The sequence below is a fragment of the Rhinolophus ferrumequinum genome, chromosome 4 (genome assembly GCF_004115265.2).
Source record: "Rhinolophus ferrumequinum isolate MPI-CBG mRhiFer1 chromosome 4, mRhiFer1_v1.p, whole genome shotgun sequence".
NCBI classification, from domain to species: domain Eukaryota; kingdom Metazoa; phylum Chordata; class Mammalia; order Chiroptera; family Rhinolophidae; genus Rhinolophus; species Rhinolophus ferrumequinum.
The window spans coordinates 59,262,005-59,286,017 of NC_046287.1; the positions used below are offsets into that span (position 1 = coordinate 59,262,005).

Sequence of the window (24,013 nt, forward strand, 5' to 3'; positions counted from 1 at the left end):
GCTTCCCAGAGCCTGTCTGACACAGGCGGAAACCCCCGCCGTTATAGTTCTCTTTGCCCTCAGGAACATGCGCCAGTTGGGGAAAAATAAGGCCAGAAAATTGTTGCTATGGGCTCTGTTTTGTGGAAGTTAAAATGCTAGAGCAAAAAATCTGATTGCTTGATAGCTCCATCTCCCTCTCTCTCCCTCTCTCCCTCTCTCCCCCCACCCCTTCTTGCGCTTTCCCTCTCCCCCACCCCCACCACTTTTTCTACTCTACCCTCCTCCCTCCACTGGACTCCCAGTCCTGCCGCCAACATCGGGCCGGAGAAGAGCCTTACAGGTTGTCAATGAACATGAAATTATTCCCTTTGATGGCTTAGATAATAGTAGGAGCCAAAGCATTGAGTGAGGTCGGCTGAAACCAATGCAGTCCTGCCCGGGACCGGAGAGCCAATCGCAAGAGCAGAGGGCGGGGCGTCGGCGCCAGCAGATAATTGCTAAGTGCATCGCTAGCACAGTTGGTCGGAGCTGCTGAAAGGTCTGGTCGCAGAGACAGGAACGCGTAATCCTCAGCGTGCTCCATCCCGACAGCATCCTTCCACCGCTCGGCAGGGCAGCGAGACTCTGGGCACCAGCCCCTCTGCTCCGCGGAAAAGGTACTCCTGCCTGCGTCCCGGGGATGCTGCTCCTGCGCTTCCATGCTCAGCGGCTTGCAGTTTAGCACATATAGAGGGATTGCAGAAAGAAAAGTTTAGGGGAGGAAATGTGGCAAAGGTGGGAAATCACCGTCTTTTGTTGGGAGGAAAACAAGCTGACAATTTGGAAAACTTCTGCGCTGTCTAGAACTGGATTTGTTTACTACTCTCTCAATTAGCTGCGCTCATGTCTGTGAAAATAGGTCTGGTCTTGTGCTAGGGTGCCTGCAGGGTACTGGGGTGTGTAGATTCAGGTTTGCTGGGTGAAGGGAGTTGGACCCCTGGAGGTGCTGTTTCCTGGCGCACCCGTCCCTGGGAGACTGATTCTGGGGAACGTGACTGGTTGGTTGGGTTTTCCGCCGTAGGGTCGGCCTCCACATTACCTTGACCCGCCTTCCTCCAACTGTTGTTACCTTCAACGTGAGTCCTTTTCAAACTTTTGTCTTCTTCCTCCCTCCTATCCCTTGCCCACTCTGCCTCGGTTCAGTTTATTGGGTGGAAGGAGGAATTTCCTGGGATGTGGGAGTCCTGTTTGACCTAATGGGCATCTGCGTGTCGCACAACTTGGTGAGAAACCAACAAAACAGTTCTCAGAGGAAAAGAAATCACTTAATTGATTAGCTCCCGAAAACTCTGGAATACTTTCCAGGCTTGGTGTGTACTGAAATAAAGGGGACAGAGCTAAATTTTATCTCCTGTGAAGGTTACACCCTTATCAGTGAAGGGCTCTCCAGTGCCAAGCATGCCAGCTGCTCTGGGAGGTGGAGGCTGGTGGGAGGGGCTGGCTCCTGGGGAATGTCGCTGTTTAGGTGTGCAGGTATGGTATCTTTGTGGTCCAGAGCTGCTGGAGCCACCAACCACACCGCTTCTGACGACTACTCTTCAAGTAAAAAAGCTCACAGTCGCAGGCAGCTGGTCCAGCCTTGTAGCTGAACCCTAATCCATTCTAAATTGGGGGACCACAAGGGCCTCCCTTGCTCTGAGACCCACCTTTGGACATGAGGAAAGTCCTTTCCCTGAGCTTCTGGGCTTCTGTCAATGAGAGGTGGAAGGTAGGTGGGCCTTGTAGGAGGCAGGGTCCCTACGGGGGACAAGGTGATGTGCTTGGTCTTGCATGAATTTCTGCTTTCTGGAAGGCAGGCAGCTCCTATGTGAATGCCCCACAGCACTGACCTGCTGGATACTCTGAAACTGCCAATCTAGGGTTGATGTTACGAGTTCCTAAGGCAGGGGTGTCCAAACTTTTTTCAATGGTTTTCACCAAGGGCCGTATGTGGTAAAATACACAAACAGTTGGGCCACTCATTCAGGTGGGCCACTCATTCAGGTGAAGTATGTATTGCCTCACCTGGTTTATTTAAGTAAACTAAATATATTTTTGGAATTTGCTGCGGGCCAATTAACAATGGATTGCGAGCTGCAGTTGGCCTGTGGGCTGCAGTTTGGACACCCCTGTCCAAAGGCTTTGGGGGAATTCAGGTGAATCTCCTGACTGATCTCTAGCCTATACCTGAAACTGGGGGTTTGATTCCCATCCTGGCAGGAAGTGAACTTTCTGGGAGGGATCCTCCAGCAGCACCTTTTCCCCATTACACCCTTCCCGCTGAGGTGCAGGTGACAGCCTCCATTCTCTGGCTCCACAAATCACTTTCACTTTTTAATTTGTATTTTCTTCAACCTCCACAACAAGTTCTCTTCCATCTCCTTTAGGCAGCTATTTTGAGTGGGAGTTGTTATTGACAAATCTCTACTCATAATGGTTAAAAAAAAAAAAAAAAAAACAGCTGCCTGACTTTTTTTGGTCGGGATACAATCAGCTTTCTCTTTTGCACATGTTGTCTGCCAGTAGACAAAACAAACTCGCAACCCCACAAATTATAATGCCTTTGTGTTTGGAAGCCTGGAGTGGACTCTGGATCTTTATCAGCTGCTGGTTATAATTGGCCCCAAACGTCCTCCTCTGTGGTCTGTCTAGGGCACATGACCCCCAGAGATCCCAGGAGAGGTGGCACCTAGCAGGTGGGGAATTTTAAAGGGGGCACTTTGGTTTTCATGAAGACAGTAATAAAACTAGGAAATTAGAGTTTAAGGGGGTCTCTAGAACCAGGAACAGGTAACAAAATCGGGGTCCTTTTAATTGATGCTGGTCTGCTGGGTTTCTATCGTGATAGAGGACTTTTAAAGTAAGGCTTTTAAAGCAGCTCCTGAACGGTGACTCATGCAGAGAGGAAAAAGGCACGGTGGGGGCAGGGAGAAGAGGGAGGAGGGTTGGAAGTACAAGTGGGACACACTGGAGCACTTGCTTTACCTCCCTCTACCTCCCCCTCGTTTCTCTTCCTTTTAGTTCCCCATTTGGAACAGAGATCATTAAAATAACAACTGTAGACTAAAAAAAGGATAATAGGAGCTGAAGAATAGTTGACAAAACACAAAATACCATCATTGCAACTTCACCTTGGATGGGACATAACACTCAGATCCAGCCCCTCTGCCGCGATCCAGTTTGGAGAATTTAGTTGCTAGTGTTAGACTGATTAGTTCCTAATGAAGCCAGGCACCTGCTTGCGTATGGAGAGCCCAACTGGCACTCAGGAAGTTAAATTTGTTAGTTGTTATTTCATCAAACATGGTAGCTCTAGCCCGGACCCAGGATAGGTGCCATCCATAGATCTAGCATTTTCTCCTCTCCTGAACTGACCGATGAGGATTTCTAGGTTGCCTCTTTCTGCTTCCACAAGCCCCAGGTGACTTACCTGGCAAGTGAAAGTCCCTTACTTTTCTATTTCTCCTTCTCATCTCCTTTCTGTCATCCCCTTTCATCATAAACACATCAGTAAATAATCTCTTTGCCAACCTGCTTTGATCTTGTCATTTTGTGCCGATTTTGCTGTTAAAGAAAACTGTCCCCTGAAATAGGATTGAAAACACATTAGAATTTTTATTAGAAAAGAGCCTTTTAGTCTTCTATTTTAAAATTTAATTTTGTGGTTTTGGGAGAAATCAAATAAGCATGTCTATTGTGTTAGGTGTTTTTGTAAATGCTGCTGAAATGTCTTCTTTTTCTTCGGTGGATGTGTGAACTCCCTGGTTATCGTAGGGGAGGGTGTGTGTGTCTGGAGGTTTGAAATAGTCTGGGGTACCCCCTGAAAGGTGAAGAGGTTGGAGCATGATGCTTCTATTTATTCAAGATAGGGTGAAGCCTGTTTTGAAATCTAGGCTCGGAAATGTATTCACCACACTTTTATTTTCCCCCTTCATTCTTCACTTAGGAAAATTTCATAGCCAAAATTATTAGTAAATAGTTCAACAGACTCACTTTTCCTTACACTCACATGCCCCCTTTTTACCTCCCCACTTGGGAGCTATTTCATATGGAAGCATGTACTTGAACGGTCGTACTTCATCTCATGTATATCTCCCTTTCTTCCTTCCCTTCTGGTTCTTCCTTCCTGTCATTAAGGGTATCCTAGAAGGTGGGATTTAATTGTAGACACCCTGTTCACCTCACATCTGAAACAGTTAACCAGGGGGAGTCAGGAATTCTGGGATGCACATGGGGTTGGCCCTGTGGGAGCAATGAAGTCATCCTTTCACCATGTTCAGTTCTACGCAGACCTCACAAGAACACTTGGGGTGGTGCAGCTCCCCTGTGTGAGGCAATCAGGGCAGAAGGTCCTGAGCATAGGCCTGTCACATGCCAGGGACCCCCACAAAGCACAACCCTCTCTGCTCCCCTGTCATAAGGCCCACCTACCCTCAGCCCCCACGCACAGGACTGACCTTGAAAATGTTAGCAAGCAGTAACATTTGTCTGCCATTCTCCTAGTTTCTTTGTCCTTTGTTCTTTTCTCACCCCTAAATCTCTCTATCAAGAGTCGGATAGGATCAAATCTACTTATTCATACTAAGTTGTGAACAGTCAACAGTGTTGCCCCTTACAGAGAGGTATTTGAGTAGTTAATGAAAATCAAAACTGTTCATAGTGGAGTTTCAGACATCTGCTAGTGGGATTGGAAAGACAGAGTCTGTATAGGGAGTGTCTGGGCAATTGTGGCCCTTTGCTTTTTAGTCAAGGCTGGTCCCGCTCTTTCCCATGTAAAGGACACACTGCAGCTACTTAGAGCATTGTGGTGGCAATGTTTGGGGTCCAGCTCCTGGAGCTTGATCCCTCAGATCTGACCTTGGATGCTGTACTTCCTTTCTCTTTCTTCAGTTCCCTCATATATAAAGCCAGGGGCTTGGACTGGTTGATCCTTTTCTGCTCTGACTTTCTCCCTGGATTTTGTCCCCTGAGTCTTAGCTCCAGCTGGGGATGTTACAGCTCCAGGAGGAAATGGAGCTTGCCGAGCATCCTCCAGTGAAGGCCATGGTGCTCAGTGATACTTTCAGGGCTAGAATCCTTGAAGGCAGGTTGGAAGGAATGGTGGATGCTCTACCAGGAGAAAAACAGGCTGAGGGGTGATGTAATAACTGATTTTGGTTTAGGAGGGGATGTTATATGGAGGATGGCGACCAGCTGTTCTCCATCTCCAGTAAGGATTGAACGAGAGAAAATAGACAGAAATTGCAGCAGATGGACTTAGATTAGGTATGAGAAAGAATTTTCCATCAGCAAGAGTTGTTAAAAAGGGAAGGTTGTGGAGCCTCTGTGATGATGTTTAGGAAATAAGCAGGAGCCTCAGCTGGAGGAGGAGGCAGAGGGCTGTGGGGAGGTGAGTGACAGGGGCTGTTTCGTCTCGGGATCCTGCCCCCTCCTGACCTGTTTTATTTCTCTGAAACCTCACCTTCTCTCTGGGGCTATCAAAGTGGCTGAGAATCAAAATCCCTGGGACAAGTGGGAAAAGAGTGCAGCGAACCTGTGCTGCCCTCCAGGGTGCCGCCTTGACTGCCACGTCCTGCCCATCGCTTGAGGATCTCTCATGAAGTCTAATCTCTCATTTGCAGACGTGGCACATGAGGCCCAGCGGGTGACAGTCGTTGGTATCATCACACAGTGTTCCAATGGCAGAGCCGGGACCAGGATCAAGGTCCTCCCTCTCCCACGTCAGTGTTATTTGCTTTGTAGCTCATTTTTTTTTTTCATTTCCAAATTGGATAGACCGTTTGCTTTTTCTGTGCTCTTAATTCCTCTCTAACCAAATGGCAGAGGCAGGAACACCTGCAGTTAAGCAGTATTTATTGAGTGCACATTTACTAACACCACACACTCAACTCCAGCTTCCCTGATTTTTCCAGTGAACGCGAGAGTCCCCAGTCCGTGGTTGGGGACGGGCTGGGCAAGGCCAGGGGAGGAGGAATGCTTGCCAGAAACTGGAGCAGAAAGAAGGGGTGGGGTACAGCTGGGAGGATCAAGAAGGGAGATATGAATAAAATAAAAGATGACTTAATCTGAATCTTACAGAGGTAAGAGACTTTAGAGAGCTAGTCCCAACTTCTCACGGGATAGATGAAATAAGAGGGGTCCACAGCATGCACAGGCTCTGGATAAGACACTTTACCAGTCACCTTTAAAAAACAAAACTATTCTCATTTTCGTTTCTGAGAGAAGCTTCCACGATGTGAGACTGACATTCTATATTCCTTCCATCCAGACTTGATACATTTCTGGGTGGACACATCTTCTGGGTGTGCTTGGAGCCCCACGGATGGAGTGTCAGGGCGACTCAGGAAAGGAACACACTACAGAACAGGTGGGCTAGCTCAGGGCCAGGGGCTGCTCCTGCTGGGTTTGGGGGAGGGTGGAATGTGTTGCCCTCTACCGGTGACCTCCGGATGAAAAGAAGCACTCCCACTGGAGAATGGGGCACTGGCAGTGGCGAACCACATAGAAAGCAAGATGAGTGGGTGAAATGAGCCACACAATGAATGCATAATTAGTAAACGCATGGGTGTAATCACTGAGAAAAAGAAAACATGGAAGTTTGTGCTGGGCTAGCTAGGGGTCAGCAGTGAGTGCCCAGGGGAGGGCGTGACTCTCCCACACCCATAGCCTGCTGCATGTCTCTGTGATATCAGAGGCATCCTGAGCCAGTATGCTCAGCACTGAGGCAGGCACAAGGAGATCTGCCATACAAGATAGGTGTGGTCCTTCTCCGGCAGGAACTTGCGTGGAAAGACCACTAGCCCCAGATGCAGCCAAGTGTGATAGTTTTCTACGGAACAGCAGAGCCAAAAGAGGAGAAGATACAGTGGGCTCCACGGGCTGGGCTGCCCAGGAGGTAAGACAGACTTGTAGGATGTTGAGAGCTCGGGAAGATTAAGGAGAAGAAAAATGGGATAGCATGAGAAAGGACAGGAAACCAGGGGACTCTGGAGCCTGTCTGTGGAAGATGAAGGAGCCCACGACCAACAGAGGGAACCTCCAAAAATACAAGTACATCAGATGGGCAGGCCAGCCCAGGGCGTTCCCACTATGGCCTTTCCATTCAGAATGACGCTCAACTGACTCCACGTTTCTTCCTTTAGTTTTGGTGTACGGACTACACTAGAATACAATAAGGTGCAAGCACGATAGTGGTATGTCCTGTATGCGGGGTGCACATGGTTACTCTCACTAGGTAGGCATGGTCAGAGGAGGCCTCCTGGAGATAGGAACACCTGAGAGGAACTTGAGAAAGAAATAGGATTCCACCAGGTGCATGTGGAGGGATGAGAAGGAGGGCAGCCACATGTGCAAGACTCAAGTATGAAACAGTACAGCATGTCAAAGCACTATAAGTAATACTTGGGTGTTGCTACCTGAACACATGAGGTGTGTTTTGGGGGGTGGGGAAAGGGAGGCAAATGCATGCTCCCAGGTAGGGAGGGACCAGCTGGCCAAACTGAGGAGCAGAAGGGTGTTAGGCAGGAAAAGACACAGTCACACTTGCGTTTCAGAAAATGAGTAGTGAAATGGAGAGCAGGGGTGAAGTTCGGAGGGTGGCAAGTCTGGGATAGAGAAGCTGGTTCTGAAGTTATTTGCTGCTGTCCAGGTAAGAAGTGTTGAGGGCCTGAAGAAAGACTGTGACAATAGAAGAAGAGTAGGGGACAGCATCAAAGGGTGATACTTTGACTTCATAAGTTACATGAGATCAGGTAAAAATAAAGAGAAATTATTCTTCCCCCAGAAGAGAAGCTGACAGGTGAGGAAAGGTCGCACTGTTAGATGAAGGAGGGAGCCGGGCATCTCCCACCTGCTGCCCCTAAGACAGGCTGAGAGCAAATGAGTTTAAGCAACAAGAAAAGGATATGAATTAGACATTAGCATTATTAGTGCTTTAAAGGAGGGGATTGTTAGACACGGGGGCAGGGTCATCAAAGGAGGTTGTAGACTAATTCTCTTGTCCATAAAATATTTAAAAAAATCAGTCTGTCCCCTGACAGAAAAGTGGGCAAAGGATGAGAATAGATAGTTCAAACACAGAGAAAAGACACAGGAATGTCCAGGAATATATGCAAAATTGTTCAACCTCACTAATAATTAAAATGTGAACTTTAAAAAACAAGATGTCATTATCCACCTACCAGATTAGCAAAAATGAAAATGATAATATCCAGTGTTGTTAAGAGTGCTGGAAAATGGACATTTTCACACTTAGCTGGTGGGAAGATAATTTGCAAATATGGGAGAGATGTCTCAAAAATATACCCTTAGAACCTGTAAGCAATTGCTCTTCTAGGAATTTATCCTAAGGAAATAACCACAGATGTGCAAAATAGCTCTAATCAAGGATATTCCTTTCAGCATTATTCATCGTAACAAAACATGGTGTGGGGGGATTAATTAAATCTAATACGGCTCATCTATAAAATGGAAATCAAGGAAGCTATTAAAAGTACATTGAATAATATATGAGAATATGGGGAAATGCTAATAATATATATTAAGTAGATAAAGGTTTAAAAGTAAATAGAGTGTAAGTACAATTTTGTAAGAAAAGATGTATACCGTCATGAAAAATAGAATGGAATATAATATATCAAAGTGAGAACCGTGGTTATCTGTGGGTTTTAAGAAACACGTGATTTTTTATTTTGTTAAACTTCTATCTCCCAAATTTCCCACAGTACATGTATTATTTGACAAGTCAGAAAAGCATGTCCTCTTTAAATCAGTTACCCAAACCACCAATGTTCAAGCGGTGACTATACGTGTAGCAATGTAGCACTGTGTTGCTCACCATGCAGCGTAACGCGGCAGAGTGTCCTCAATCCATTTGGTGAGCTCCGATCAATGCTCACAGGAAACGCAGCGCGAGCTCCCGGCATCAGTAAGGGCTACATGTGCTTCAGAGGGCCAGGGTGCAGGATCTCTGGGCGGGGGGTGGTGACCATGGGCTGTGGCATCCGTGTTCCTTCCTCCCCACCTCACCCCTTCTCCTTCCACACACATCCACAGGCCCTGTCGCCTACCTGCAGTGGTCAGACCCATCTTCAGGCGGCATGTTTACACATATCACATACATCTGCTGATTTTACCAGTGGGAAAGTTGAGGCTCAGAGAGGCTCTGACTTGGCTAAGGTCACAAAGCTGGTGAGGGGAAGAGCTAGGTAACAAGGAACTTTTGGGTTACAGCCTGCTCCCTTTCCGGAGAGGGCTGTTTAGTAGGGCTCCCCAAGCTGGCAGGTTTCCATCAGGAAGGTGTGGAGCCACCCTCCCCTCTTTCCCAGAAGCCATGCCTTTTGCTTAATTCACTTATTAATTAAGACCAAACAAATGCATTGACAGCTATCACATTTAGAGGAGGGACTTTGGGTTCTGAAGGCTCTCCAGAGGTGACTTCTGGGTTCTGCTTCCTGACGGAGTGTGTCATTTATTGCCATTTTTCTTGAATGCATTTGCTTCCTGCTGTGGTTTCCTTTGTTGCATAAACTCCAGGCAGCCTGAGAGCCCTACTGTCTGTGGAAGTCACAGCTGGCTGGCTCAATGATGTGTACCTGGGCCATTTGGGGGCTCTGGGGTGCCTTGCCTCAGCAGGGCAGGTGGCAGCTCTTATGGGCACATCCTTGGGGCTTTCACAGGCTTAATTGGGAAAAGTGGATAGGCCTGCCGGACAGAATGAGGAGCAGTGTGGCCCACATGGCTCTTTTGCCGCACTATTTAGTGTAATAATAATGTACATTATATGGTGTTTTGTATTCACAGGACTCTGAGAAATGTAGGGAAGGTGTTTTTATCCTCATTTCGTGGAGACGGAAATTGGTCCTTGGAAAGGCAGAGCCACTCTCCTGGGTTTGTACTGGCAGGCGGTAGAAGGGCCAGCATGGGAAGAACCAGGTTTTCTGCCTGCAAATGCCGACCAACCTCGTAATCAACAGGGTTTCTTGCTGGCCCACATGTCCTGGGAGAAGGAGGGGTGGGGCACAGCCCCCAGTGTGGCCCCCATAAAGTACTTTCTGGCAGATAACTTCCAGTGCAAGCGTGTATTCAGCTGAGTCCTAATGTGAGGCCCCATGTAAGTGCTGAGAACTTTGGATGTCAGTGAGAGTGGGAGTGGTCTCACAAGGCTGGCGGAGGTAGAGCGTCCTGAGTTCTGAGCACTGAAGAATGAGGGCCGTTTGGATAGAAGGAAGGATATCCTTGGTGTGAGTGGCAGTTTGGAGCCAAGAGCCGGCCTGGGATGTCAGAGGCAGCTGAGAGGCCATTTGGCTCTGTCAGGGGTAGTGACGGGGAGAGGAGCCTTGGGTGTCTCATCATTCCAGGCTTTGCTCCATTCTCAGAAATCCTTTCAGTTTAATAAGACAGGGACAATGTGGTTGTGGAAAGAGTTAGGGGAGGGAGGAGGAAATGGGTTGGGGATTCTTATATGGATGCTCTCCCTCTTGCCGCTGCCCCTTGTGGATTTGTTCCCGCTGACAATGAAATTGCCCTGCAGGGCTCCAGGAAGAAAGATAGGAGAACTGGGATGGTTCCTATTCTGCAAGCCCTCCCCTGCCTGCCTGGAACTTAGGGTTTTCAGAATGTGGGAAGAGGAAGAGAAAGTTATGAGGCAAAAAAAAAAAAAAAAAAAAAAGGGAGCAGAGTGGGGAGGAGGTGAGGAACTCCAGAGGGATGTTTGGAAATGAGGGAGCAACTAACAGCACATCGACAGAAACCTAAGCAGAACCTCTTTTTAAACAATAGACTTAAGTGTGATAAGACACAAATAAGAAAGGGAAAAGTCTGAGACTGCTCTTTATCTTCAGAGTTTTAAATAATTGGTCATCACCCTCATTTTATAGACAGGAAACTGAGACCTAGCGTGGTTAAGATTCACTGGGATGACACTGCTGGTGGGTGTCAGATTCCAAGCCTGGCTGGCTGTCTGCTCTGCTACTCTATCCACTAATCACCCCTTTTGGGTTCAAGGAGCTGTGACTGCACGGGGTGTGGACGGGAGAGGGAATGAGGCTCCATATGCCCCTGGAGCAGCCCTTTCTCTATTTATCCATTCTGCTCCCTCCTGATTTCCAGGTGTCACTGGAGAGAGATTCAAGTTGCTGGCAGGCAGTCAGTCCCCTTGTCGCGTGTCCATTCCCTGGGACAGATCAGTGAGGGATACTGCTGGCTCCAGGGCTGTCACAGCTTTGAGCTGTGGCCTTTTCTTTGATTTCTCCGTGATAGAAATGACGGGCTTCTCTTTCCCATCCTTCAGTTTTTGAAATTTTGAGCTTCTGAAATTTTGTGTGTTCGTGTATTCATTGCTTAAAATATTGAGAATCAACAATCACAGTTCTAAGATTTTAGAATACAGAAGTAGATAAAACTGACTCAGTCTCCATTCTCTCAGAGCTTATATTCTAGTGGCAGGGGGAGACAGATGCAGGAGGGCAGATACATGAAATGGAGAAAAGTGAAGCAGAGCTAGGGGTGAGGGAGTCTGTGTGCGGAGGGTGTTTCCAGGAGGGCCTCAGTAATAAATTAACTGGAGCAGAGGCTGAGGGCAGTGGAGGGTGGCCCCTATGGATGGTCGGGGGCAGAGCAGTCCAGGCCAATGGAGGCCTTGGAGATGGAGACACTTGAGGTGTCAGGTGTAGCAATGAGGTCAGGGTGAGCTTCCTCAAACCACTGGAAAGTTTTGAGCAAAGGAGTAACACAAACTATGATTTCAACAGATCACTGCCTGTGTTGAGCGCACACCGGAGGAGGGAGTTGGCAGTGGACTGATAATATTTAAAGTATGGGACCAGATGAGATCACCTAGAGAATACGTATAGATGGAGAGGAGGTACAAAGACTGAGTTCTGGGAACTCCAATATGTATAGATTGAGGAAAGGAATTGGCAAGCTTTTTCTTAAAGAGCCAGATAGTAAATATTTTAGACTTTGTGGGCCATACAGTCTTTGCTGCAACTACTCAACATTGCTCTTTAGAACAAAGCAGCCCTAGACGACATATAAGTGAAAGAAGGTGGCTATGTTCAATAAAACTTTATAAAAACAGGCAGTTGACCACAGGATCATGTTTGCTGACTCTGGATCTCGGACATGGAGAAGAATGAGCAAAGGAGACTGAGAAGGAGCAACCCATGAGATAAGAGGCACACCAAGCGAGAATGTTGCCTCAGACACTAAGTGAAGTGGTTTTCAAGAAGGAGGGAGTGATCAGCTGGGTCAGATACTGCTGAAGTGTGAAGTCAGATGAGGACGGAGAATTGAACATGAGCAGCATGGAGACTGGCGGTGAGTTGACAAGAGCACTTGGATGGAGTGGGAGGTGAGAGCCTTGTTAGAGTGGGTTGGAAGAGAGCCACCGGAGATGGCTCATGTAAACAATTTTATGGAGGAGTGTGGTTGTAAAGGGGTGTAAAGAAATGAAATGTTAACTGTAGAGGCATGTTGGGTCAAAGCGAGTATTTCTCCCTTAAAATGGAAAAGATAACAGGATATTTGTTTGCTGTTGGAAAGGATCCAGTCAAGATAGCACAAAGCTGATACAAAGATGGAGGTGAGAATTGCTGGGACAATGGCCTTGTGGGAGGGAGGGGACTGGGACCCAGGGAACAGGGGCAGGCATGGCTTTAGCTGGTGGACGGCCAAGGGACGGAAGGGCAGTTGGGTGGGTGAGTGTCGTGGGATGGGTGGGGGTCGGGGTGAGGACTCTCTTCTGTTGCTTCATTTTCTCAGTGACTAGGAAGTAAAGTCAAGGGCTGTGAGAGAGGAGGGGAAGGACCTGGGCCCCTGGGCTGTGGGGATAGATGCCCCATGAGCACACAGGGAGAGGGACGGGAGACAATGACACAGAGAGCTCTGCATCTCTAAACCAAAATTAAAAGGTCGCTGCCAATGCTATCACTTGAGCTTTTCATTGTAGAAGGGGCCCTGTCAATTCTGAAGAGTTATGACTCAATCAGTAAGGCCAAGATAAGGGTGTAGAGTGAGAGTCCTCCAAAAATAGTTTCAGATTCCTATAGGCCTGGAGCTGCCTACCCAGGTGGCTCTTATAGGGCTGTATCTTTATAGTTGAGATATAATTGACATATAACATTATATTAATTTCAGGTGTACAGCATAATGATTTGACATATGTATATATTGTGAAATGGTCACCATAATAAGTCTAGTTAATATCTATCACAGCACATAGTTACAATTTTTTTGTATGATTGTATTTTGAAGAAATGGAATCACTTGCCTGAAGTTACTAACAATCCTCCTTAAAAATCAGACAGTTGGGTGATTATAACCCATTAATGTGGGGCTAGGGGTATTTAGGGACACTTGCTGCACTTTTCCCCTCCCTTCCTAAAGGGTTTTTTTTTTTTTTTTTTTGATTATTTATTTTTTATATCTTCCAATGAGGAAGGAGGGAGGTGAGAACGAAGGGGAAGATTCCTTTCTTTAATTTTTACCTTAAGGCATTGTCCTGGGGAAAGAAGGGTCCTACCCAAGGTCACAATATCTCGATATGAGGTAGAACTCAGAAGGTGGGGCTGACCCCTTTGGTGTCTTCCTCTCAGATGTCCTAGAAGGAAAGGAGGAGAAGTGGAGAAGACACCTCCTGGACAGGGGTCTCCATTTTCTGCAGTTTGGGAAGAGGGAAATGGTGACATAAACTATGAAGAGAGAGAACACCTCCTTCTTTCTAATCAGATATCTATAGGGAAAGAAAAAGAAAAACAGACCAGGGAACAAATGGGATTGTAGGGAAGGAAAACAACTTGGGGCTTCGGAAAAGAGAACAATCTCAGATCACAAACCCATCAGAAAAGCAGGGCGGATGACTTGACATCACTGAGACTGTGTTGTGTGGAGCATGAAGGGCGACTGAGGGTGTTTGCTGAGGGAACTTCAGAAAGCCTGCTGTGGTTCATGTCAAGGCGCTGTCCGTAGCACCGAGGAATGGGTGTGCTCTTGGACAGAACTAGCCATGTATAGGCCAAGTGACTGCCCCTGGGCCTGTCCGTTTTTCTGAGAGGGAACTCCTCTTGGATGGGAAAGGGCCCAAAGTGCTGTGCTCACTTAGGGAGCAAGGTCGTTTGTGGAAGTGATAAAGGCAATAACGGGTTTGTGGCTCAGGGCTGATCAAGGAAGGAGGCTCACTCATCTTTTCTATAGGTCTTATTCCTGGTTTTTGAGATAAAATAGAGACTATGAGAGCACAGAGGTGTAGAAACCCAGAGTTTATCTAACCCAAAGCATCTCCACGGACCTGGCTCAGAGAGTCTGTGTGGCTGCTCCACACCTCACTTTCCCCAGCTCTAAAATATTTGATGACACCCGTCTCGTAGGTCTGTTGTAGGGATTAAGTGGAGGCTTAGCTGTAAAATATCCAGCATAGAGCCTGTAATACAGCAAGTGCTCAGGATCTATGGGAAATAATACAAGGTGATGACGGGGGTGGTTTCTCTCTAAGGATGGGCCAGGCTAGTGGGGTGGGGTGAGGAGGAGCCAGGCCAGGGGTTCTGCTGGTTCTGCTGTGGTTCTGCTGCGGTGATTCCAGACTGGTTAGTAAAAAGGTCGGAATTCTTGTTTCCCGGTTTCAGACCTCAAGAGCTTCCTCCCAAAATATTGCTGGTCAAGGTACCAAAGAGGAACAATGTAGCAGTGCCAAATGGTGCAGTGCCTTCAAAAAATAAATCCTGGAGAGGAAAGCCTGAAAGCTGCAAGAACCACAATATTGAGAGAGATTTAAAAGGAACCAAAAATCTCTGCAATGCTTAGAACAGCAGGAACATAGATTTCTCATACTAATCAAGTGATTTGTGGGAAAATCCTATCCATCTCCCTAACCTGAGCTGAATCAAGCAAATGATCGCTGCGAGTTGCAGAGTGAGCTCCGAGGCAGGCGCAAGGCTGGTTTATGATCCTGCAGAACTTTTCTGCGGCATGAATTCCTGGGCAAGCAGGTGACTTCGAAGGAAAGAAACCCCCCCTTCCCCAACCGCCCTGTCAGCTGTCAGTGCAGGGCTCTTTGTTGGGTGGAAGTGTTCTCTGACCTACCTATGCCAGAGTTTCTGGGGTGCTCATCCTTTGAGAAGATTCCTCCTGTGGAGGTGGGGGGCGGGCGTATATTTCCTTGGGCGTCTGAGGAGTGGCTGTGATGGATGGATGCTGGCCTGGCTGTGCACTTAAATGTGACATTGTCATGGGAGCTGTCTGCTCAGGAGGTACTCTTATCTCTGTATGGGGAGAACACAATGGACTTCTTGCTCTGTCTCCTACAAGGAAAGGAATGGATGACCTAGTCGAAGGGTCCCTTGTGAGAGCTGTGTTTTCAAGCTGGTCTATGTTACTGGGTCCCATGTGGTTGATCCTAGGTTCTGCTTCTTTGACCAGTCAAAATTTAGTTAAATTCCAGGACATTCTGCGGAATCTTAAGAGGGCTTAGGTGGAGCCAGTTTAAACTCTTTTCAACATAGATGGGGACACTGTGTCACACTTAACATGCGGGGAGATGGGTGTTTGTTTGGTTTGGGCTGAGGCAAGGAGGAGTTAGGGGGGTGACATGTGAATCTTGGTACAAGTGTGGAGTGTCAAAACACCCAAAATGCTGAGGGCTGTTTCTCTATATAGAAGAATAAATTTACTACAGATCAGAGAACGAGAAATACAATGGCTAAAAACACATTGAAAAATGTTCGACTCTATGAATAATCAGCACAGTAGATGGGGCTTTGGAATCAGGCTTTAATGCCGACTCTGAAAGTTTATTGTTAGACTGTGTATAAGTCACGTAACTGGGCCTCAGTTTCTCCCTGTGTAGGGTGAGGATGAGAGGGCATACCCTATAGGGATGCCCTGTTGGTGTGGAGGTGAGGTGAAGAATTCAAATCAAGCACTTACTACCCATTACAATCCAATAATGAAAACTAAAAATGATAATTAAAACGAAAATGAGATGCCATTTTCCCAGCTATAAAATTATTAAAGGTTAAAAATTACATGGCACAATATCACGGAGATATGAATGGTACAATGTCCTTTTAGTAGAGCTGTAATTGGTGCAACTTTCCTGGAAAGCTGATTTAGGGTGCCTCTATACTTTTGATTTACTTCTAGGATTTTATCCTAAGAAAACAACCCAAAGTGTGGGGAAATATGTGTGCACAAAATTGTTCACTGTGGTGCTATTTATCTTTTTAAAAATGGGACTCAACTTGCCCCAATAGCAGAGAACTTAAGTTAGGAAAATTATGGTAATCAATAGATGAATGGGTAAAGAAGTTGTGGTGTATATACACAATCGAATATTATTTGGCAGTAAGAAAAGATGATATAGGACCATTTGTGACAACATGGATGGATCTTGAGAGTATAATGCTAAGCGAAGTAAGTCAGACAGAAAAAGCAGAGAACCACATGATTTCACTGATATGTGGTATATAAACCAAAAACAACAAAAGAACAAGACAAACAAATGAAGAAACAAAAAATCATAGACACAGACAATAGTTTAGTGGTTACCAGAGGGTAAGGGGGGTGGGGGTGGGAGATGAGGGTAAAGGGGATCCAATATATGGTGATGGAAGGAGAACTGACTCTGGGTGGTGCACACACAATGGGATTTATAGATGATGTAATACAGAATTGTCACCTAAAATCTATGTAATTTTACTAATAATTGTCACCGCAATAAAGTAAAGAAAAAAAAAAGGAAATCTTTTGGAATGAAGAGGCAGAAGTAGGTGTGTTGTGAAAATGGGCTCCCGCCTGGGTTTTCTCCCTGTCCTAAAATCCACATACATGATGACCAACCAGATGTTAGTTACTCACCACCAAAGCCCCAGCCAGACTGAATCCCCTGCCTTCTCTGCTTGTGGTTGTCATCAAGGTCGGAAAGAGGTATCTTAAAAGAGAAAAGCAGCCATTCCTACATAATGCGCGTAGAACATTGGGGCTGAGATGCCAAGGATGATGTAGGAAAACACTCGTGGAGGCAGTGGGTCTGGGGGCAGGGGTGTCTCACAGGACAGAGTCATCCCCACGCCCTGGCCACATTACAGAGGTGTCTCACCTACCACACCATGCGTGTTGAGGAGTGGGGCATATTCTTTAATATATTAAGTGTATGAAAGGAGCTGGCTCTTTTTTTTTTAATTAATTAATTAATTTATTTATTTTTAGGAGCTGGCTCTTTAAAAGATGTAATTCCTGCTTTTGAAGCAAATACCTTTTGAGGACGTGTACCATGTCAGGTCTTGGACTAGGTGCTGGGCATTCCCTGATGAATAAAGCAGAGGCCTTGGTCTTTGCAGAGTTTGTTCTTTATATGTATTTACTTTTTTTGTACATTCGCTGACTTAGTTCTGATATATGTATGTTTTCAAAATCTGAGTTTAAAAAAATACATTAGTTTTGTTTTAAGTAGGACACACTTGCTTTAAGTCTGCAAAATATTGTAGAAATAGTGATTTGTTTTTCTTTTAATGCAGATGTCCCCAGAGTTACATAAGGTTAAATATTTTTCTTTAATTCATAGGATATGTGTATGAGATGGGGCAAGGAGGGATGTTGCCTGTTTTCAAATAGGAACGGGGTGGGGGGAACAGTTTTGGCTCTAACTTTGGCCCTGCTGAAAACATCCCGGGGCAGCTGCTGACCTCAGTTCAGTGAGGCTGCCTCTCATGATTGACTGTTGGTGGCCACTGGCCACTTGGAATCCCTTCGCTGAGGAGATGCTGTGTGTTCTTTGCCTTCCGGAAACCATTCATTAATTCGCTTCAGAACTCGTTTAAATTTGAAAATACAATGGCTGTTGTGTTATTCTTTCATGACACCTGGTGCCAGAATTAGGTTCCCTAAGATCCTCTGAGGCATAGGATTATGCTTAGCAAATGTAAAACGTAACTGTTGCAAAGATGCAGCTTTCCACCTTGTTATGTGTTATGACTTGGGCTCTTCCTCTCCCTTGGAATGCGTCCAGATGTTTTGCTTCTTTTAAAGATCTGACATGGCCATGGCCAGCTCTATAAATAGCACCAAACATTAGCTATAATGTTGGCATAATGCTGATTTTTTTCCCGTGCCATCCTCTGAAAGCCTTGGGAGAAAGTTCCCAATCTCTCTCTCTCTCTCTCTCTCTCTCTCTCCCTTCCTCCTTCTCTCCCTCTACACACACACACACACACACACACACACACACGCTTAGAATTTAGTAAAAATCCTGAATGTGTTCAAACACATATGTGTTTTTCTCTTTCTTTTGTTTTTTGGTGTTAGGTAAAATGGAGTTAAAGAGCTCTCAACAATAACAGAAAAAATGACTTTCCCAGTGGGACATCTCCTGTGTCCAGGCAGAGTGTTGAATCAAATCCGTCCTTGTCATCAAAGCTTACAGTCCAGCAAGAGGGCAGCTTTATTAGTGCCAGGCTTCCTGGGCATAAAATGTGAAAATATACCTTTTATAAATATCTGGGGATTTTCAACAGTTGTAGAGAGAATCTCTAACAGGTGTATTAGTTTGCTAGGACTGGTAACAAAACACCACAGACTGAGTGGCTTAAACAACAGAAATTTGTTGTCTCACAGTTCTGGAGGTTAGAAGTCCTGGATCAAGGTGTGAGGAGGCTTGGTTCCTTCTGTGGTTGTGAGGGAAGGATCTGTTCCAGGCCTCTCTCCTTGGTTTTAGATGACAACTGTTCTCCCTATGTCTCTTCATATTGTCTTCCCTCTACATGTGTCTGATCACTGTGTTCAAATTTCCCCTTTCCACAAGGACACCAGTCTTCTATTGGGTTAGAGTCCACCCTAATCACTAATTTTAACTTGATTACCTCTATTAAGACCTTATCTCCAAATAAGGTCAGTTTCTGTGGACTTCACATATGAATTTGGGCGTGGGGATGGAAATTCAACCTGTAATAGCAGTCTTTTAGGTAATATTTCTAACTCTGGGAATACATTTTCCTTAAACCATTCCTGATTTCTCCACCTCTCCCCTCTAAAGAATGAACTTCCATAATTTATGTTAATTTCTTTCTTTTTTTTTAATTATTAGTTTCTGGTGTACAAAACAACATAGTGATTAGACATTTACCCACTTCACAAAGTGATAACCCTAGCAAGTTTATTACCCATCTGACGCCGTACACAGCTATTACAATACGATTGACTATATTCTCTATGCTGCATTTTACATCCCATGACTATATGTTTTTATAATTATAGTTGACATTCAATATTATTTTATATTAGTTTCAGATATACAGCATAGTGGTTAGATATTCATATAATTTATGAAGTGATCCCTACATAAGTCTAGTACCCATCTGACACTATACATAGTTTTTCCAACATTATTAACCAGATTCCCCATATTGTATTTCACATCCCCATGACTATTTTGTAGCTCCCAATATCTACTTGTTAATCCCTTACCTTTCTCATCCATGCACCCTATTCCCCCTCGCATCTAGCAACCATCAGTTTGTTCTCCGTATCTATGAGTCTATTTCTGTTCTGTTTGTTTGTTTATTTTGTTCTTTAGATTCTACATATAAGTGAAATCATATAGTATTTGTCTTTCTGAGGCTGACTTATTTCACTTAGCATAATACCCTTTAGATCCATCTATGTTCTTGCAAATGGTAAGATTTGATTCTTTTTTACGGCAGAGTAAAACTCCATTGTATATATGGACCACAATTTATTTATCTAATCATCTATTGATGTGCATTTCAGTTGTTTCCATGTCTTGGCTATTGTGAGTAATGCTGCAGTAAATAGAAGGGTACACATATCTTTCTGAATTAGTGTTTTGGATTTCTTTGGGTAAATACCCAGGAGTGGGATTGCTGGATCATAAAGTAGTTCTATTTTTATTTTTTTGAGTGTCCTCCGTCTGTTTTCCATAGTGGCTGCACCAATCTGCAATCCCACCAATAGTGCACAAGGGTTCCTTTTCACCACATCCTTGTCAACACTTGTTTGTTGATTTGTTGATACCAGTTATTCTAAATGGGGTGAGGTGATATCTCATTGTGGTTTTTATTTGCATTTCTCTGATGATTAGTGACATTGAGCATATTTTCATGTCTAGTGGCCATCTGTACATCCTCTTTGAAGAAATGTCTGTTCAGATCCTCTGCCCATTTTTCAGCTGAATTATTTGTTTTTTGGTGTTGAATTGTATGAGTTTTTAAAATAAATTTTGGGTGTTAACCCCTTATCAGATGTATCATTGGCAGTAATCTTCTCCCATTCAGTAGGATATCTTTTTGTTTTGTTGATGGTTTCCTTTGCTGTGCAAAAACTTTTTAGTTTGATATAGTCCCATTTGTTTATTTTTTTCTTTTGTTTTCCTTGCCTGAGGAGATATATCAGTGAAAATATTACTAAGGGTAATGTATGAGAGTTTACTGCCTATATTTTCTTCTAGTTTTATGGTTTTGGATCTTACATTTAACTCTTTAATACATTTTGAGTTTATTCTTGCATATGGCATAAGAAGATGGTCCAGTTTCATTTTTTTGTATGTATCTGTCCAGTTTTCCCAGCACCATTTATTGAATGGACTCTCTTTACCCTAATGTATATTTGTGCTTCCTTTATCATAGATTAAATGACCATATAGGCATGGATTTATTTCTGGGCTCTCTATTCTGTTCCATTGATCTATGTGTCTGTTTTTGTGTCAATACCATGCTGTTTTGATTACAATGTCCTTGTAGTATAATTTGATATCAGGTGGTGTGATACCTCCCCTTTTGTTCTTCTTTCTCAGGATTGCTGTGGCTATTCAAGTTCTTTTATAATTCCATATAAATTTTAGGATTATTTGTTCTAGTTCTGTGAAAAATGCCATTGGTATTTTCATAGGAATTGCACTGAATCTATAGATCATTTTGGGTAGTATCGACATTTTAACTATATTAATTCTTCCTATCCATGAGCGTGAGCATGGTATATGTTTCCATTCATTTGTATCTTCTTTAATTTCTTTCTTTAATGTCTTATAATTTTCTGAGTACAGGTCTTTTACTTCCTTGGGTAAATTTATTCCTAGGTTGCTGTTTTTTTTCCTATGCAGTGGTAAATGGGATTGTTATCTTAATTTCTCTTTCTGATAGTTCATTATTGGTGTATAAAATATAAAAATACTACTGATTTGTAAACATTAATTTTGTATCTTGCTAGTTTACTAAATTCAATTTATTAGTTCTAATGGTTTTTTTCATGGACTCTTTGGAGTTCTGTCTATATAGTATCATGTCATCTGCACATGATGACAGTTTTACTTCTTCTTTTCTAATTTGGATGCTTTTTTTTTTCCTTGCCTGTTGATGTGACTGGGACTTTCAATACTATATTGAATAAAAATGGTTAAAGTGGATATTCTTGTCTTGTTCCTGATCTTAAAGAGAATGTTTTTAGCTTTTCCCTATTGAGCATGATAGTAGCTGTGGTTTTGTCATAGATGGCCTTTATCATGTTGAGATATGTTCCCTCTGTTCCCACTTTGCTGATAGTTTTTATCATAAATGGATGCTGGATTTTGTCAAATGTGTTTTTTTTTTGCATTTATTGATATGACCATATGATTTTTATTTTCCATTTTGTTTATGTGGTGTATCACATTAATTAATTTGTAAATATTGAGCCAACCTTGCATACCAGGAATGAATCCCACTTGATTGTGGTATATGATCTTTTTAATGTATTGCTTGCTGTATGATCTTTTAAATGTATTGCTGAATTTGGTTTGCTAATATTTTGTTGAGGATTTTTGCATCTATGTTCATAAGGGATATCAGCCTAGAGTGAGTGTTCTTTTTTTGTAATGTCTTTGTCTGGTTTTGGAATCAGATAATGGTGGCCTTGTAAAAGGAGCTTGGGAGCACTTTCTCCTCTTGAATTTTTTGAAAGAGCTTGAGAAGGATAGATAGGTGGTAATTCTTTTTTGAATGTTTGGTAAAATTCATCTGTGAAACCATCTGGTCCAGGACTTTTGTTTGTTGAGAACTTGTTGATTAGTGATTCAATTTCATTAGAAGTAATCATTTGGTTAGTTCAGATTTTCTGTTTCTTCTTGATTCAGCCTTTGAAGATTGTATGCTTCTAGGAATTTATCCATTTCTTCCAGATTGTCCAATTTGTTGGCATATAGTTGCTCATAGTATTTTCTTAAAATTTTTTGTATTTCTGTAGTGTCTATTGTCACGTCTCGTCTTTCATTTCTGATGTTATTTATTTGGGTCCTCTCTCTTTTTTTTTTTTTTGATAAGTCTGGTTAAGGGTTTGTCAATTTTGTTTATCGTTTCAAAATCCCAGCTCTTAGTATTCATTGCTCTTTTGTATTTTATTTTAGCCTCTATTTTATTTATCTCTGCTCTGCTCTTTATTATTACCTTCCTTGTACTCAAGGCTTTTTTTTTTTTTTTTTTTTTTTTGCTGTTCTTTTTAGAGTCCCCTTAGGTGTAAAGTTAGATTGTTTATTTGAAATTTTTCTTGTTTCTTTAGGTAGGCCTGCATTGCTCTGAACTTACCTCTTAGGACTGCTTTTGCTGTGTCCCATAGCTTTTGGGTTGTTGTATTTTCATTTTAATTTTTCTTAAGGTATCTTTTGATTTCTACTTTGATCTCATTGTTGACCCATTCATTATTTAGTAGTATGTTATCTAGCCTTCATATGTTTGTGTGTTTTTCATTTTTTTCCTTATAATTGATTTCTAGTTTCATACCATTGTGGTCAGAGAAGACGATTGATATGATTTCAGTCTTCTTAAATTTACTGAGATTTGTTTTATGACCTAGCATTGTGGTCTATTTTGGAAAATGTTCCATGTGCACTTGAAAATAATATATATTCTGCTGCTTTGGGGTGAAATGCTCTAAAAATATCAATTAGATCCATATGGTCTAGTGTGTCATTTAAGGCTGCTGTTTCCTTGCTGATTTTCTGTCTGAAAGATTTGTCCATTGGTGTCAGTGGGATGTTAAAGTCCCCTACTATGACTGTTACTGTTGATCTCTGCCTTTATATCAGTCAATATTTGTTTTACACATTTAGGTGCTCTTATGTTGGGTGCATAGATGTTTACTAGGATTATGTCCTCTCATTGGATTGATCCCTGTATCACTATGTATATCTTTCTTTGTCTCTTTTTATAGTCTTCATTTTAAAGTCTATTTTGTCCAAGATAAGAATTGCTACCCTGGGTTTTTTTCTCTTTTTTCCATTTGCAGGAAATTTCTTTTTCCATCCCTTTACTTTCAGTCTATGTGTGTCTTGATCTGAGGTGGGTCTCTTTTAGGCAGCATATGCATGGGTCTTGGTTTCTTATCCATTCACCTATCCCCTGTCTTTTGATTGGAGCATTTAATCCATTTACATTTAAAGTGGTTATTGATAGGTACATAGTATTGCCATTTTATTATTCAGATTTTTGATCTGCTTTTGTTTATTTGTTTGTTTTCTTCCTCCCTTCTTCTTAAAGAAGTCCTTTTAATATTTCTTGTAATGTTGGCATGGTGATAATGAATTCCTTTAGCTTTTTCTAGTCTGGGAAGCTCTTCATCACTCCTTTAGCTTTAAATGATAGCCTTGTTTGGTAGAGTATTTTGGTCATAGGCCCTTGTTTTTCATCACTTTGAATATTTCCTGCCACTTCCTTCTGGCCTGCAAATTTTCTGTTGAGAAATCAGCTGAAAGTCTCATGGGAGCGCCCTTGTAAGTAATTAGCTGTCTTTCTTTTGTTCTTTTTATGATTCTCTCTTTGTCTATAACCTTTGCCATTTTAATTATGATGTGTTTTGGTATGGGCCTGTTTGGGTTCATCTTGTTTCGAATGCTTTGTACTCCCTGGGCTTGTATGTCTATTGCCTTCACCAGGTTAGGGAAATTTTCAGTCATCATTTCTTCAAATAGGTTCTCGATCCTTTGCTCCCTCTCTTCTCCTTCTGATACTCCTATGATGTGAATGTTGTTATGCTTGAT

The 24,013-nt window shown here is 43.4% G+C and overlaps 1 protein-coding gene across 3 annotated transcripts in view; it reads left to right on the top strand.

Annotated features, from left to right (window-relative positions):
* Positions 1-513: 513 nt before the first annotated feature.
* Positions 514-24,013, top strand: part of ZMAT4 (zinc finger matrin-type 4) — a 325,908-nt gene continuing 302,408 nt past the window's right edge. Inside the window, exon 1 of one of the 3 annotated variants that reach the window (XM_033104618.1) lies at positions 514-638. The gene's annotated coding sequence lies outside the window, so the exon portion shown is untranslated. Of the gene's footprint in view, positions 639-12,183; positions 12,319-24,013 lie in introns of those variants that run through there. The other 2 variants (XM_033104619.1, XM_033104620.1) reach the window with 2 other exon arrangements.